This window comes from Cryptomeria japonica, chromosome 5, assembly GCF_030272615.1.
Source record: "Cryptomeria japonica chromosome 5, Sugi_1.0, whole genome shotgun sequence".
NCBI classification, from domain to species: domain Eukaryota; kingdom Viridiplantae; phylum Streptophyta; class Pinopsida; order Cupressales; family Cupressaceae; genus Cryptomeria; species Cryptomeria japonica.
In genome coordinates, this window is record NC_081409.1 from 819169820 (window position 1) to 819184239 (window position 14420).

Consider the following 14420-nt stretch of genomic DNA (forward strand, 5'->3'; position numbering starts at 1 on the left):
CCAATAGCCAACAAGATGAGAGGGGGGGGTGAATCATACAAACATAATCATCCATAAAAACATCAGATTCAACCTCAGTAACATATATATCAACAATATAACCAAAACTGTTAAACATGCAAACTCAAAAGCATATGAACAATATAAACCTCATAACACCAGATTTAACATGGAAACCCAAATAGGAAAAAGCCACTATGGGATTTTGGACCCACTAAGAAATATACTCTTCTAGAGTATGCTCGGTTAAAAGCAAATCCTGTTAAAGATTACAATCACATTGCTAGATGTGACCCAGTTAAGGGATTTCCCTCATATCTATTAGGATCTTCACTTTGTTATAAGTGACCTTGTTAAAGGATTTTAAACACTCAATCAGAATGTCACCTTGCTAGAGGGTTAACATATAAGACTATTAAGTCCACTCGGTTAAGAGATTTTCTATCACTTTCACAAAATAACAGTAATAAAAATCTATCTGCAACTTCACATCTAAAATGCTAAAGCAGATTCTTATTTGTTCAATACAATCTAGACATAGAACTAATCTTGTCTATCTATTGGGCTTCTATACTCTATTATTCTAATAGGTCTTCAAGCTTCTGTGCTTGGTAATCACTATGTAGCATCCTTGTGCATACACTTGCCCGCATACATTGTTTATCAACAGTTTCCCATTTATAAACAATTAGATAACCGCTTAATCTCCTTCATCACATTTCCCATGATCAATCATAGCCATCAGATCTTCAATCTTGTCCAAGTTCAATGCATCTTTCGATCTGAAAATGTTTTACCCCACCTTGGAACTTGCATACTAGTCTTGGAACTTGTGCCAGGGTATTGCAATTCAATCTAAGTGTTAGATCTTCATGCCAACTTTTCATTGCCTTAGATTCGTTAACAAACTTCTTCCACGGCTTACCAATCATTTAATCCGCTCTAGCTCATCAGCTTCCTTCATTAAATACCGCATGTAAGCATTTAATGCATTATGTTATAGCTCAATTACAACTCGCTAACAACTTAGTGAATACTAAACTTCACTCGATAGACATTCTGCCTTCATTAACCGATAGCAATAACCTTAGGGTTTACCGACTAGGTTCTTTGGTTGATAACATAGTTTAGTATTAACCTTTACAATTTACAACATATGTATGATGTTAAAACAATCTAAAACATCATGATCTCATCATTGTCTGACTCGGTAGTAGTTGCCCATTGAATACCTTATTCATCCCCTTATTCATCATATTCTTTCCTGTGTCTTTTACCGACATCTTTATAATCTTCATATCATACTTCTTAAGATATGGCAACATCATGCTGAATTAGAAAATCAATTTCTTGACATCAATGACAAAATAATAATATCAAGATAGTAAAACATCTTTAATCAGTTATATCCATAATCATCAACAACCTTTTCAATATCCTTATAAAATGCCAACAATCTTTCATTGTCTGTTATAATGCAATATTGGCAACAGCTTCATGGTCTCTCTTCTCTCTTATGGAGGGGACTTTTTCCTCACATGAGGATTTGTTCTTCTCATTCATCATTGAGAGCATTGTTTGCATTCATCATCTCTTATTTGGGGGAGGGTTTTTTCTCGTTGGGTTTTTCTCTCTTTCCCCACTTTCTGAGAGATTTCATTGCATTGGTTTGCATGCATTTTCATTTGTACATGGATACCTAACATGGCCTCGTAGCCGAGATCCATCTTGCATTGCTTAGTTGCATTGTAGACTTTAGTGCATTCCCCTAAGTTTCATTTAAGGGGGGTGTTGGTATAAATAATTATTCATCTTTGATATTATTACACCTTACTTAAGTTTACTTAGGATAATGCATTTCATAGTAGTTTGGGTATGAGACACTTGGGTGTTTGTTTCACACTGGGATAGTCTGTGTAGGAGAATTTCCACCTTTTATGGTGTTGATCTTATCTTGTTGTTACATTCCACCTCATGTGGAATATTTTATTGTTTCTCCTACCTACCCACACCTATTTCCTACCTAGCCTTATTTCTTATATTGAGTCACATGTCATATTTGTGTGCTCGCATATCCATAAGCCTTGCCTACATAAGCAGGCTCATCTACATTGTTTGGATGGACAATCATGGACAATTCATTGAACATCTTGTAATGATCCAGTTGATCATATTTTGCATCTTGATAGAATATAGTTTATTCCTATCATATATTTTGTCTCTCTTAGTTGTGCTTTTCATTGCCTCTAGATCTTGGCAAATTGTCACAAAAACTCACAAGTGGCCACAAAAACCTAAGTTCATGGGGCAATTTTTAACCCAACCCTAATTGAGCTTGCTTAAATTTTTGAACTAAAAAATATAAGACATTATTGTTGAGAAAAGGATTCTACTTAATCATGTAGCATTTTGTTTTAACTTCATGGACCCCCTAATCCTTTAAAATATATGTGAAGCACTCTCATGAGACCCTACAATAAACAAGGGCAAGCATTTCCATTACACTCTACCCTTATTTTCAATTCCTAAATAATAACAATTTCTTTGAAAAGAAAAAAAAAAAATTAACTATTATGTTTTCATAATTTGTTTTCTCTATGTAAACAGTCCATATATTCACATTTCACATGTAAATAGGAAACATGCAATTGCATGGAAACATGGAATTCTCTTTCACTTACCTTTTTCATCCTTCAGAAATACAAATTTCACAATCAATTTTACAAACTTCACCAACACCAATCATTGTACTCAATAAGTTACCTTATTGTTTTATTGCCCTTAACGCCTGAAATGCCATGAAATGACAAGGAATATAAATTTCAGAGTCAAGTTGACGGACTGCATCAGCGTCAATCACTTTACAAAAAAGACGTGTGTGTTTAAAACGGACTCCACCCCGTCTACTTCTCGCCCAATTGCAGAGCCAAGAGTCTAAGAACCCACCAATTTCTGGAATGTCTGAAAATTCCAAACAAGAAATGTAGAAAAAAGAGAATTGGTGAGAGCAATGATGTAGGGAGTGAAAACGTAAAGCCTTGAAAATGTGAAACCTGTCTCATGGTTGGTCGTCCAGTAGCAACTAAGTACTGCAAAACATGAAGTCTTTTATTGGGACAGCAAAGCTAGTTTTACACTGTTGTTCCTCTGTTGTTTGATTAAAATGGAGAAGATGAATGGAGGAATGTGAAAACATGAAGAGGGTGAAGAAAACTTCGACAAAAAAGACATTGCACCGACGTATGTGAAAACAACAGATGACATGTTACATTAGTATAAATGGATGAACAGTATTGCCTTCAAAGTCGTGATAAGGACATGAGTGTTGTGGAGACGTAAAGCATTGAAAAGATATGTTCTGTATGGGCTTTCTAAGCTAGAAGATATGATGTTCCATAGGTTATTTTCGTATTTTGATTGATTAGATCAGTTATGAAGTCGAAGTATGATATGTCAAATGAGATAGTGTAGTTATTAATATGGTTGACTGAATTATTTAAGAAAATGAATGATTTGATTGGTTAAAGTTAATACGTAAACTGATATTGTAAACGATAATATATATTTTTAAGGTGTAAATTTGAAGACTTCAAAATTAAATTATAATTTCATTTATTTCAATTACAGTTATGTTTATTTTTTGTTGTAATATGTGAAGTGAGTAAAATAAATTTGTTGTCAAATGAAATATATGTCATTATGAAATTGTAATTATTGATAACATAAGGATTGGAATGATAAGAATTAAATAGTTTTGACTCTCATTTTAACTTTTGGACTCACTTTGACCTAATTTTTTCTTATGAAATGAAAAGAGTCCAAATTTTGAGAACATTTTGAAAAGAGATCTAAAATGTTATCCGTTTTTTTGACAGCAATATTGCCTATTGGACGACAGATGATAACAAGGGACACAATTTGTCAAAGTTCCTACTAATAGTAGATGAAGATAGAGCGGGAGAGAAAGATGGAGAGATAGAGAGAGGTAGAGGGATAGATAAAAATATAGAGATAGAGATAAAGAGATAGAGGGGTAGGGAGAAAGAGGTAGAGGGAGAGATAAAAGTAGAGATGAAGATAGAGGGTGGTAGAAAAATGAAGAGATAGAGAGAGGTAGATGGATAGATAAAAATATAGAGATAGAGATAAAGAGATAGAGGGGTAGGGAGAAAGAGGTAGAGGGAGAGATAAAAATAGAGATGAAGATAGAGGGGGGAGAAAAATGGAAAATTAGAGAGAGGTAGATTGATAGCTAAAAATATAGAGATAGAGATAAAGAGATAGAAGGGTAGGGAGAAAGAGGTAGAGGGAGAGATAAAAGTAGAGATAAAGATAGAGGGGGGATAAAAATGGAGAGATAGAGAGAGGTAGATCAATAGATAAAAATATAGAGATAGAGATAAAGAGTTAGACAGGTAGAGAGAAAGAGGTAGAGGGAGAGATAAAGATAAAGATAAAGATATAGAGAGATAGAAAGAAAGAGACATAGAGATAGATAGGGAGAAATATGAAGAGTGTGTGAGAGAGTAAGAGAGATACAACGATGGAGATAGGGAAGGAGAGATAGCATGTGTGTAAGTGAGAGAATGTGAGATAAATATAAAGATAGAGAGAGATAGAAAGAAAGAGATATATAGATAGATAGGGAGAAACATGAAGAGTGTGTGAGAGAGTGAGAGAGATATAGAGATGGAGATAGGGAAGGAGAGATAACATGTGTGTAAGTGAGAGAATGTGTGTGTGTGTGTGTGTGTGTGTGTGTGTGTGAGAGAGAGAGAGAGAGAGAGAGAGGAAAAGAGCCCATTATAATTATTATTGAAATAAATAAATGAAAAATTAAAATTTATTTTTTCATTGAGAAACCTAATAAAAATGTTAATACATAATTATGTAATGGAACCTAAAATTTTATTATATATTATAATCTAATAGTTATTTAAATCTTAAAAATAAAAAACATTATATAAACATGAAATATAAAATATCATTGTATTATACTTTAAAATATTTGAAAGTGACACATTTATATTATATAATTTCATATTTAAAATAATTCACAAAATCATATTTTGTAATATAAATTAATTTGAATAATATTACAAGTAAAAAATATATTATATTTATGTATTAGATATCATTATTTAATAATATTATGTATAAAAATTACATAAAATTATATTAAATAGACAATTGTCTAAACAAAAAATGCATACAATATAATGTTTAAAATTTTGTATAATATATTGTTTTATAATAAACGTAAAAAAAATTACATGTAACAATGATTAAATTTTTAAATGAAAGAAAAAAGTAGAAAAAGTGAAAAAGAAGAAAAAAAAAAGAGAAATTTTTTTTTTAAAAAAATAATAAATAAAAAGCATAAAATATAGTCTAATAATATTATACATGATTTTTTGCAAATAATAATTATTGAATATGTTACACAACGGTATGCAATAAAACAAAAGATGAACACATAAAAATTTAAAATAGAATAATTTAAAAAATAGTAGAATTATGAAAAAAAATTATCTTGAAAAAAATAAAAATAAATAAAATTATGAAAAAATAATTTAATTGATTAATACAATTAATATAAAAGATAGTATATTATTAATTATAATATCTATCAAATTTTTTTATAAAAATATTATTTATTTGTTATTTTTCCCAATAATATTGATAACTAATTGGAAAACTAAATCATTATTTACCCCTAGAGAAATTTATTATTTAAAAAAAAAAACTATACTTAACAATCTTATTAATTAACTATTTTTTATATAAAATTATTCACTTTAAATCATGTGGAATAACCCTCTCATTATTAATCATTAACATTTCATAAAGAACATTTGATAAATTCTATAGATTTGGTGAAAATGAGTGGAGAAGCACTTTATTGACAATAATTATTTAATTCCTTAAACTGATGAATGCTACTAATGTGGATAATAAATTGGTATATTCAACTTAACATGACACGGAAATGACATGTACAAAAAATAGTACTAATTCATAAATGCTTGAAAGAGTATGAGCGATGTGAGTGGGCATTGGGAGTTAATAAAAATTTAATGTTACTCATATGTAAAAAATATAACTTTTTTGATATGAAAATTATCTTTTTTGTTTATAAAAATTAATATATATCAATTATATGACAAATAAAATAATTTTTAAATAGTCTTTGTTAAAAAATTTGCATGTTAACTTTTGAAAAGATCTAAAATTTATTTTAGTTTGATTCTTTTCAAAAATTGATTGACTGACAAGTACAATGAGTTGATAAATGCATAAATATTCCTGACATCAACAGAAACTAACAATAATAGTTGAAACCGTTATTAATAATGTTCTTACGTTTATTTATTAGTGCCATTGTATTATTGATGAATATGGTCATAATGTCACCCATGTTCCCATTATCTATTTAATGGATACCCTACGTCTCATTTCATGGAGGCAATTTGAACTTCTTCATATCAGCGGATCACCACTATTTTGCCTTCATTTGGTATCAAAGCTAGTTTGACAGAAATTTTCTCTATCTTTAGAAAGAGCCGTAGCAGATAGTTGTTGTCACTGAAAAATGTTAAAGTTTTGCAATCAAAGCCCTGCCAAAAAAACGGATCAGCCAAGAAAGATGGCAGTCTTTCAGGTTATTAATTTCTGATCAAAGGAAGCCCCCAAAGTGGAGTGTCAGTTGTGAAAGGAAAATTGCGTGTGAAAGTTGCATTTCTTTAATTTCTTCACAAAAGTCTATAAAATTTGAGTAAAACCTCACTTATATCTCTACATTCTCATTAAAAATCCACTGAAAAGTAAATTCTTTTCTTTTAACTTTTTGAGAGTATAGGGAGTAAGTGAAAGCTTTAGAGCAAAAAAAAATGAAAAATTATTGGCTTAGAAGGTCAAAATCTTATCATTTTTTTGAAATTTTGAAAGTGATAATGAATTTTGGAAGTGATAATTTATTTTAAAGTGATTTTTTTGTATAATTATATATGTGATTAAGTGTATTATTGATTGCAATGGCAATTATTTCTAAGAAAAAGATAATAATAAAAAGATTGTTTTTTGTGTGTGTGTCCCATTTGAAGGAACAATGAATTTTGTTTTTCATTCAAGATGCAATTAGTCAAGCCATCTTTTCTAGGATAAGTGGTGTTGTTCACTCTAAGAAATCATATCAAATACTTGGAAATGTGTATCAAGGTGCACAAATTATCAAATTACAAACAATGAGGAAAAAATTCAAAAATGTATTGATGGCCCTACTACTAAAGCTATCAATGAGTTTTTACAAAGATAGAAGCTCTAGTTAGTTAGATGAAAGTGCTAGGGGAGAATGTAGATGCAAGCATGTCATCAAAAAAATATTGAGAAGTTTGATTCCTAAATTTGCAGGTGTGGTCTCTACAATCAGGATTTCAAAGGATCTCTCAAGTATGAAAATAGATGAATTAAGTGGAATTTTGTTAACTAATGAAGAAAGAATGAAAACTAATGAAGAAAGCTTACAAAAATAATTTTCCACTAAACAAAATACAAGAGGGAAAAGAAAAAAATTCACCAATAATCATAACAAGATTGATTGTAGAAAAAAAATGAAAAAAAAAGTGAATCTAACAATTTTAGATGAAAAGGAAATTATTTCAGAGGAAGAAGTAACAACTTCAGAGGAGCAAGAAGAGAAAGAGGTAGAAGTAGTGAAAGAGATAATGATAAAATGAATTTCCAATGCTCTCATTGCAATAAGTTTGGACAATATACTTCAAAATGTTGGTTTAAACAGGGTGAAACAAAAAAGAGAAGTTCCCATAGTACTATTGAAGATAAAAAAAATTGTTCATTTCTCGCTTCGATATAAATATCATTGAAAATAATGTGTGCTTTTGATGTTCTTCACATACAAAAATAATGTGTACTTTGGATGTTCTTAACATATGACATCTAATAAGCATCTATTTGTCAATTTGGATCAAAAGAATCAAAGTACAATAGTACTAAGAGATAATAATTCTCATGAAAGAAAAGGTAAGGGCACTATTGCAGTTACAATAGAATATTGTGAAGTAAAACATATCAATGAGACACTATAGGTTCCTGTAAACACATAAAAATTTCCATTAAAATATCCTCTTAATTAATCTTAAGTTTTCCTACATTTCAAGTGGATCCATTAATAATATTCATTTCACATTATCCATTATTCTCCATTATACTATTCATTATATTAATATTCATATCTATATCATTATTCTATTAAATCAATAATGTATTCATTATTCCATTAATTCTATTTAACAGTATAATCCATTAATAATATTATTCTTCATTAAATTCATTTTTCCATCAATTTCCTTAATCTCTCTCATATCTATTTCATCCCTTATTTATCTTATTTCACCTCTATCAATTGTTGGAATTAATGAACATTGAGAGGGGGGGTGAATCAGTGTTATGCAATTTATTAGATTATTGAATTGATTCTTAAACCACCAGATGCAAAGAATAGAAAGTATAATGCAAAAACTCAAAGCAAATAACCATAACATCAGAATTTTTACGTGGAAACCTGGAAAGGGAAAAACCATGGTGGTATTTGAACCCATAATATTATAAAAAGAGAATGCACTTGCATTCAGGCACACTGCCTAGAGCTCATTGCTCAATTACAAAGTAGGGTTGTAACCCCAGAGGACTCACTATCCTACAAATAAGATATAAGGGAAATTACAAATTTTGAACTAGAATATGGCATCTACCAATGCCAAAAATCAGTTTCATTTATTCTCAAAATGATCTTCTCCCATTGATCTAAAAATCTGCTCTGTTATGCTCTGCTGCCAAATATCGAATCAACAAAACTTAAGATGTGCATGTGAAGTTGCACTCAATCACAATAAAAACAATTTTGTGCACATATATTCACACCAAAATGATCACCCAAGTCCATCTTATATATATGCACCACCAAAATAGATCTCTATCAAGTTGGCTTCACAAAATTGCAAAACATGAAATGTATAGTCACATATCAGCTCAATCCACCACAAATTCATATTCTAGACCAAAAACATGTGATGACAAGATTCATACGCAATGGCAGAAACTCCTTGAACATGCCATCAATCACCAAAATCATCCCTATAGTTCTACAACACACGTTACCCAACTTTCCACACAATAGCTCTGTTCTTTAGAAATCACCATATACCAGAGTCCTAAACTTACACATAAATCAATACTGGTTGATAGGATCACAAAGAAATCTATCTCAAACCTCAAACCAACTACCTAGATTACTGCAACCAAAAATACTTCATTGAAATCAAGATGTGCATCATGAACTCATGCTCTACCAATTACTGCATTCAACCTTCCAGACTTATGCCTTATGAACAAAATGAATTTCGGTAAACCAGTTCTATGTACACTGGATAGGATCACTAGGTTGAGTTGCCATCAATGACAACCCCTAAGTAATCTCCATATATCTATCATCACCCAAACAATTTCTCTTGCCAACAATCTCCCCATTTGGCATTGATGGCAACACTATAAAACATAATAAATGTTCCAAAATTCCAAAGCTATAATCAATCCAAAATTCCAAAGCTACAATCAATCCAAAAATATGTACACTCAACTTAATCCTCCTAATAATGTGCACCATTTTTCACTGCTCTCTCTCCCCCTTTGACATCAATGGCGAAGGTGGGAATCCACCAAAACTTATATACAAAATAATGTGTACAGTGATCTATAAAAACTTCAAAATATCTACATAAGTTATCTTCAAGGACTTTAGATACTCATTCCATCACCTCAGGAAACAATCTGAAACATTGATTAAGACACTAAACATGTATGAATGGACTTATACACCCTTAAGATCTACCAGTACATCCATTCCTAAAGAAGTTACTACATCATGTTGTGCCCCAAGAAAAGTATCCTACCGTGGAGTAATTAGACTCCTCAATTCTCCCACTTTGCCTATTAACCACTCCTTTTCTGCACCCAGGATCTTGATCTTGTCTGTTAGATTCATAATACCAATTTTTGGAATCAATGAACATTGAGAGGGGGTTTGAATCAATGTTCTGCAATCTAATAGATTATTGAATTGATTCTTTAACCACTAGATGAAAAGAACATAAAGTATAATGCAGAAACTCATAGCAAATAACCATACAACCATAACACAAAAAATTTTATGTGGAAAACTAAAAAGGAAAAAACCACGATGGGATTTGAACCCACAACATTATTTTACTATGACCAGTCGTAGAATAATATTACAAAAGGGGAATCCACTTGCATTCAAGTATTGCCTAGAGCTCATTGCTCAATTAAAAAATAGGGTTGCAACCGCAAAGGACTCATTGTCCTACAAATAATATATAAGGGAAATTAAAAAGTTTGAACTAGAATACATCTACCAATGCCAGAAATCAGTTCCAGTTTTGCTCAAAATGATCTGGTCCCATTGATCTGAAAATTTTCTCTGTTTTGCTCTGCTGCCAAATACTGGATCAACAAAACTCAAAATGCGCACATGAAACTATGATCAATCACACTAAAAACAATTTCAATCATATATATTCACACCAAATGATCACCCCAGTCTATCTTATATATCTACACCATGAAAACAGATCTCTATCAATTTGACTTCACAAAACTATAAAACATGAAACCTATAGTCTCATGTCCGCTCAATCCACTAGAAATTTATATCCCAGACCTAAAACATGTGATGACATGCTTCATACACAACAAAAAAGCTCCTCAAACACACCACCAATCACCAAAATCATTCCTACAACTCTGCAACACACGTTACCCAACTTTCAACACAATATCTTTATTCTTTCAGAATAACCGAATACCAGAGTCCTAAACTTACACATAATTCAATACCAGTTGACAGGATAATGAATTAATCTATCTTGATCCTCAAACCAACTTCTTAAATCATCACAACCAAAAATATTTCACCGAAATCAAGATGTACACCATGAAATCATGCTCTACCGGTTACTATGTTCCGCCTTCCAGACTTATACCTTATGAACAAAGGGACTTTCGGTAAACCAATTCAATGTACACCGAATAGGATGACTAGGCCAAGCTTCCATCAATGGCAACCCCAAAGTAATATCCCTACATCTATCATCACCAGAACAATGTCAGTTGCCAATAATCTCCCCCTTCGGCATTGATGGCAACATTGTGAAAAATGATAAGTGTTCAGAAATTCCAAAGCTACAATGAATCTGAAAATATGTGCACTCAACTTACTCCCCCTAAGAATGTGTACCATTTTTCACTGCTTTCTCTCCCCCTTTGAAATTAATGGTAGAGGCAGGAATTCGCCAAAACGTACATATACAAAAGAATGTGTACAATGATCTATAGAAACTTGAAAATATCTACATAAGTTACTTTCAAGGACTTCAAATACTCATTCCATCCCCTCGGGAAACAATCGAAAACATTGATTAAGGCACTTAACATGTATGCATGGAGTTCTACACCCTTAAGATCTATCGGTACATCCTTTCCTAAAGAGGTTACTACATCTTGTTGTTCCCCAACTAAAGTGTCCAATCGAGGAGTGATTAGATTCCTCAACTCTCCCACACTGCATATTAACTTCTCCTTTTCTACACTCGAACTCTTGATCTTGTCTGTTAGATTTATAATACCAATTGTTGGAATCAATGATCACTGAGAGGGGGCGTGAATTAGTGCTTTGTAATTTATTAGATTACTGAACTGATTCTTAAACCACCGGATGCAAAGAATAGAAACTATAATGTTTTTTTCGTGGAAACCCAAAAAGGGAAAAACCATGGTGGGATTTGAACCCACAATATTATTTTACTATGACAAGTAGTATCTAATAATATTAGAAAAGGGGAATGCACTTACATTCAAGGACACTTCCTAGAGCTCACTAATCAATTACAAAATAGGGTTGCAACCTCGGAGGACTTGCTATCCTAAAAATAAGATATAAAAGAAATTAAAAAGTTTGAACTAGAATAAAACATCTTCCAATGCTAGAAATCAATTTTGGTTATGCTCAAAATGATCCATTCCCACTGATCTAAAAATATGCTTTGTTCTACTGTACTACTAAATACCAAATCAACAAAACTCAAGATGCACATGTGAAACTACACTCAATCACACCCAAAACAATTTTTATCTCATATATTCACACCAAAATGATCACCCAAATTTATCTTATATATATGCACCACCAAAATAGAGCTTTATCAAGTTGTCTTCCCAAAACTGCAAAACATGAAACCTATAGTCTCATGTCGACTCAATCCACCACAAATTCATATTTTGAACCTAAACATTTGATGACAAGCTTCATATGCAAAGGAACAAACTCCTTGAATACACCACCAATCACCAAAATAATTCCTATAGTTCTGCAACACATGTTACCCAACTTTCCACACAATAGCTTTGTTTTTTCTAGAATCATTGGATACCGAAGTTCTAAACTTACACATAATTCAATACCAGTTTACAGAATCATGAAGTAATATGTCTTGAACCTCAAACCAACTTCCTAGATCACCGCAACCAAAATTACTTCACCAAAATCAATATGTGCACCATGAACTCATTTTCTACTAGTTAGTGTGTTGCACCTTCTAGACTTTTGCCTTATGAACAAAATAACTTCCGGTAAACCAATTCTATGTACACTGGATAGGATCACTAGGTTGAGTTGCCATCAATGACAACCCCTAAGTAATTTCCATACATCTATCATCACCAGAATAGTGTCTCTTGCCAACATCAATTCCATTCACTTTATACATGTGAGAAAAACACGTCGAAGATAATCTTTTATCCTACCTTCACTCTGATATTGGATCCACCCCTGAGAACATCTATAAATATCTTGCTCCTCTTCATTTATAAGTCTAGAAAGTTAATCAACATCTTGCATCTTGCATTTTGCATCTCTCTTTCTCACTTTCTTTCTTTTCTTAATCATTCTTGCATCTTTTCTTCTCTTGAATTCATCTTACATAGCTTCAAATCATTCTTCAAATCTCCATTCACCATAACCTCTTGTGCACAGTGCTCTGAGAGCAAAAATCTTAAAATAAAAGGCCTTGGTTGATAGGAGGGCAATGTAGTCAAAAAGCCATTTGCATGCATGCATGTTTTAATTAGTCATTTTTTTTTGCATGTATGTGTGTTTGGTAGGTACTCCATTGATATGATGTCAAAATATTTGGATCTTGATTCATGAGGTTTCAAACTTGGTTTAAAATTTGCATCTATAGTTCCTACACTCAGAAAGAACTTTTTGTCTATTGGAAAAATGTTAGAAAAATATACTAAGTGATTTTTTATGAGAATGAGTGGATAATAATAGATAAGCTAAAAAGGAATACATTTATTGCAAGAGAAAATATAATAGATGATAGGATGTTTCCTCTTCATTTCACTCAAGGAAACCAAGCACTAAGGTCTAGTGAAATGAATGAAAGTAAAATTTTGCACAAAAGATATGGTCAACTAAGTTGTAATTGATTCATTTTACCAAAAAGATTTAAATTGGTTAAAGGTCTACCATTAATTGAGAATATAGAAGATGTGTGTGAAAAATGTATTCTTTGGAAACAACAGAAGATACCTTTCACTATTAGAAAATATATTAGAGCTAATTAACATATTGAGATAATTCATATAATTTGTGTAGTCCAATGGAAACACCTTCTTTGAATAAATCTAAGTATTTTCTAACCTTCATTGATGATCACTCAAGAAAAACTTGGGTGTATTGTTTGGCTACAAAATCAGAAGCATTTAACAAATTTCTAGAGTTCAAGAGGACTGTTAAAAAACAAAGTGGTAGGTATATCAAAGTGATAAGGTCAAATAATCGTGGTGAGTATAAATCAAATTAGTTCCTCGATATTTAGAAAAATCATGGTCAAGAGACAATTCACTACTTCCTACACTCCACAACAAAATGGATTTGTTGAAAGGAAGAATAGGATAATTATTGAAATGGCAATATTTATTATGAAAGAGAAAAAATAGATAAAATTTATTGGGCAAAAGCAGTATGCACAACAGTGTATCTTCTAAATAGAAGTCCTACAAAAGTAGTTAAAGGAATGACTCTAGAACATTCATGGTCTAGGATAAAGCCAAGTGTTGATCACTTGAAAATATTTAGGTGTGTTTCTTATGTACACATACCAATATTTGTTGCCTTTACACCATGAAATATTATGTTTACATTCATCAAATGGTTGATTTTTTGGGAATGTAACCATGTTCAATTGACCTAGTTTGCACAAGACAAACATCTAGGGGTTCTCTGAGAGAAGTGAAGTTGTTTTTATAAAAAAAATTTATTG